A 5,019-nucleotide genomic window follows, 5' to 3' on the forward strand; every position below is an offset into this window, starting at 1 on the left:
GCCAAAGGCAGACACAGCATCACAGTTGCTTGGGGCTCAGTATGTCCAGCCCATAAGTGCTGGCCCTCTATCCCCTGCATAGTGGTAACATATATCAGCTGTCCCATAACTAACTGTGTGAGGTAGGAGCATGTACCAGTACCCAGCGTGCATGTGCGTGGGAATGGTAGGGAGTGTGAGGCTGGGGGAGAGGCAGAAGGGGGTGTTTGGTAGGGGAGAGTGTCAGGGTTGTGCAGGTGGAGTTAGGAACCAGGATGATAACGAAGGTGGGGGGCGTGAGCTGGGAGATAGGGGCTGGAGAGGCTGGTGGAGGACTTGGGAGGATAAGCAGCCAAACTTTGGGGTTTTGCTGTCATTTAAATACCGTCATTCATAACTCCATGTCCTACCTGAGGCCTCAAGCTGTCTGAGGGAGGCTGTTCCTGAGTAGAGCACAACAGCTCCTGTGTGTCCCTGCTGCTCTCAGCCACCAACAGCTCAGCCTAGCTCAACGCCCAGGTCTTTCAGGCTGCCCAGCTACAGGTGTAATGAAACCAGAGGGGTTTCTTGAAGGCTCTGTGTGAAGAGCCTTTTTGTCCTCATGCAATTCTTTTTAATATGCCCACTGTACTTCAACCAGTACCCCTTTTTTCTGCACAACCTTCTAGAGCTTTTAGGCATTAAAGAGTTCAAGATTTGGGTAAATTGCTTTCTTCACTCTGTAAAGATCCCTGGAAAATTATGCATCTACTTCCTTATCTGATCTGTTCCTTTGGCACATTCCTGTACATGCAAAGAGGCCTCCAACCTGCAGTGAACCTACAAGCGGACCCAGCTCAAAGCAACCCTTGACCTGAGCATAGCTGTGAGTACCTGGAGGTGCCTTTTCTGCCCTGTAAGTTCATCTTATTCTAGCACATTGGTGTCAAGGCAGGACAGACAGGCAGAGGAAGTGTTTGGACTTCCTGCTTCACAACAGCTAAAGAGAAATAAAGGAAAGAGTTTTTCTCTGCTGTACAATGCATGGACTGTTATTTCAAACTGAAAACCATAAAGTAGCCGATGTTTTCTTTGAGATCATTTTCTCATATATTCCTTTCTTACTAAAGGTAAGCGATCCATCAGGTCCTCAGCCAGTGCAAAAGGGATAAACTCTGCTGATAGCTGTGGAAATGCCTGATTTACACCTGCTTTTTCCCCAGCTGAGAACCTGGCCTACAAACTACTGAGCAGCTTGGGGTCTGACATGGGGTTTAAACAAATAATTTGGGTTATAAGTCTAGTTCTTTGTTCCCTTGTCATCTCATGTATGTCTTGTTTGTCAGAAAATTATACAGAGGCAGATGATTGAGTGGGATGGGAGTCAAGTGGTGATTTGTATTTTCTGGCCAGCCAAATCTGGCATGCTTTGCCTCAGCTGCAAAAATTGGGACTCCTTTGAACAGGAGTTTGTCTCCTCTCACAGCACAGAAGAGACTGTACTGCTCTAGCAAAGCAGTGCAGTAAGCCAAAGTGTCAGCTTTTGGCACAGCAAACCCATCAGTGGACAGATGCCTTTGCAGACTGGGGTCCCAGTGAATGCTTAGGAGCCTGGGTGGAAAGCTGACTGCCAGATCTTTTATGTTGGAAGATCTTCTATATTGCAGGCCCTGGCAGAGCAGGGTTTTTTGGTTTAAACCCTCACTGTCCCAGGATTGAACAGGGGTGTTAGCCTTACACCAGCATGAATATAATGTATGGCATCAAAAACACTCCTGAAAAAAATGATGATGAAAAAGCTTTTTTGGAGCATATATTTTTTTGAGCTGTATTCTCTTGTTCATTGACTTTTTTATAACTTAACCATAATTCCTTTGATTTCCAGAGAGTCTTGCTGGAGCTAGCCAATAGATCTGGAATAATTCCACTGATTGTGGCTTGCTTATGTTGTAAAACATAAGATGGTGGCTGTATAGGTTGTTATGTAGAGGTATATGTGCATTTAACTATAAAACATGCTATATGGAGTACTTTCATGAAGTGAGTTAAAACCATCTATAGATATCCTTTGGGGTCGCTACCATAGTACTTCAGCCTGATTTAGTCAATACGGAGTTCAGGCGGAGTTCAGACACTCTTGCTGTCTTTGGGCACACACAAGGCCCCCTTTTGTTTTCTAGTATCAGTACTTTCAGCTGCTATAGTAATTGTACTAATGAGGTTTAGTCTTTAAGAAAACATTTCCTGCTGGACTTGCTCCAGAAGAGCGCTAAAGAGTTAAAGACTACATCAGAAGGTTTCGTCGGTAAGCTAATCTTGAGCATGGCTGCATTGTTACAGGGAGAATAAAGTGCTGATGCTGTGTAATAAACTGTGCCTGGATGTGCTCATCAAATAAAGTCAATGGACAAAAGTTTCTCTTGGGTGGTGGACCTGAGCCTTGCATCCCACTAAGTAGAGCTGTGCAAATAATTGATTTTCAATATGTTGCTCAAACTGAAGAATAAGGGATGTTTTGGCTTGAGTTCAATGGCACCTTTCTTTTAGGCATTACTTTGTAATCAGCAAGGAAGAAGGGAGGCAGAAGCTCTGCCTTTAACCTAGGAGAATTCAATCAGGATATGGCGGTCCAAGGCCCCCAAGTCCAAGATTTTCCCTTTCCCACCTGTCCATCTCTGCTCTACTACTGGTCCTGCACTTCTGTCATATGGGGCTGCTGGTGATCACCCTCAAGCCCTTTCAGGGCTTGCAAGAGCAATCTGTTTGACCAGGCTGCTGCAGCCAGAAGTGTGTTTTCAAGATCTGAGATGAAATACAGCCAAGTTTCTCAGCTAGAGCCAGGACAGTTGTTCCTTGGAATGCTTTGAAATTAGCAGGAGGATCACCAAAACCTTGATTCAGAAAATACTGAAATATTAATCTCAGTGGAACATAAGCACATAACTTTAGAGCATTTTTCCATTTTTTTTATTTCAGTAATAAAAGGAACAGAGTTTGTTTTCTTGATTACAAGTGCTTTCCTGAATCAGGAGATTTTCTGAGAAATTGTGCGCTTAATTTTCATCGTCACTTCTGAGAAGAAACAGAGGAAAGACAGACATGAATGAGAAGTGTTTCAGGACCAAAGTTCCCAGTTTCTGAGTATCTTTTTCCAGGGGTCTAAAAACTATTGAAAGTAGCTTTTTTATTGGAGCCAACCTGTGGAGCTCAGTAAAGAAAGCTCTGTTGTGTGCATAGACAAACAATGTGCAAAGGGTAGTGATTCTCAGCCGCTGAAAAATTGTACTGAGACAAATGAATTGTGAGTACCAAAATCTGTGGGACCCACAGCCTTATCCTTGTTTAGGTCTCTCAGAAAATCTGAACAATAAATTCCCAGAACATACCCTGTATTTCTTAATTTCATTATAATACAGAGACAGCTGATGTTCCCAGCTTAGAAATAAGCATGCCTGGAGGAGGAAACAACGTATGAAGTGTATCCAGTTTGGCTTTTGGCTGCATGCCCTTGGAAACTTTTGTAGACTCTTGTCCAACAATTTAAATTTAATATAGACTTGAGAAATGCAAAATGCTCTTCCTATTTATTATAGTAAGAACACACAGTGGCTGGAGACAGCATTGTACAAGCAAATGCCAGCAGAGAGAGACATCATCTTAAGTTTGTTGCAAAGCAATTTGGATGATGCAAAGACAAAGGCAAAAGAGGAAGATTAGGACACTAACTTAAGAACCGCTCTTGAGTTTGGTGTGCATTTAGGGTTCTTTTAGCTTATTTTTTTGAAAACATGAGATGAAGAGTGATGAATAGAGGGCCAAGATCCTAGTCAGCTTTTCTTTACTAAGTAGAAATGCCTGGCTTTCTGTCCATCGATGTTTGTTCCTCCCTCTTGAGTTAATCTATGGAAAACAGCGTTGAAGAAAAGGAGCCACAGAGAAAACATAACGCTTGAAATGCTGTTTATGCCACATACCTGCTCTTTTGTTGCAGACAAGGCAGCAACCATGTTGTGCTTTCAACATGGCTCTCTGCACTGCCGTGAGTCCTGCTTTAGCACAGAGATTTTCACATATCTTCCCCGAGACAGCCTTCCTGGAAGATACAACCACAAAACAGGGATTCCCATCTGTCAGATACATTTCTTGAGATACAATACATGAAGTCGTATGACCTGACCATGAGGTGCATTTTGATGGGTGCAAGTTCAAAGTCTGTACCAGTTCACAAGATAATGTCTTGTAGAAAGACAGCCGTCAGGTATGGAGCTGTATCTTTAACTGTTTAAGTTCAAGAAGGAGAACTGTAGGGGCTCCTGCAAGAGCCATCCGGGGTCGTTTGTGCTGTGCATTCATGCTGCACGTTGCTGCTCTGTTCCAAATCAGGGCTGCCTTGCTTCGCGGTGTTTGATCCTGGGTGCTGTGCTTCCTGACCAGTCCAGGAACAGCTGGATCCCAGAGCTTCTGGCTCCAACATGCTGCTCAGGTGCAGAATCATACATCAGCTACGCAGTTATGGCATTTATAGAGACTTCTATGGAAGTAGCTCTGTTGTGCTGCTTTACAGAAAACATATGGTTTGGTCGCTGGCAAGATTTAATGATTAAGAAAAAGTTTAAAAACAATATTGTTTTTAAACAATAAAGTTTTTAACAATATTTAAACAAAAGTTTTAAAACTATTACAGGATGAAGCAAAGTAAGAGTAAATATGATGGTTCCAGCTTCATATTTCACATGTGCTTAGCTTTTATTTCTTTATGTAGTTTTAGGGAAATAAAGTACCCCAAGTGTGCAATATAGAATTGGTGCTGTGATTTTCCCAGTGATTTACCATGTAGGCTGCCTTTGCTTTGTAGTTTGGTCTGTTTGGCAAGAAGGTGAGGACACCTTGGTGTGTGAAGCCAATAAGCAGTGTGGAGATTTTACTTTGAAATGTTCCAGCAGTGAATGTGTTAAATGTTTTCATCAAAAGAGTAAAAAAAAAAGGCATACGGAGTGTTTGCCAGAAAAAAGTTCAGTTTATAAAAGAGAGTGAAAAGCCTCTCACAAGTTACAGAGCAGG

Source organism: Rhea pennata, chromosome 17 (assembly GCF_028389875.1).
Source record: "Rhea pennata isolate bPtePen1 chromosome 17, bPtePen1.pri, whole genome shotgun sequence".
NCBI lineage: Eukaryota > Metazoa > Chordata > Aves > Rheiformes > Rheidae > Rhea > Rhea pennata.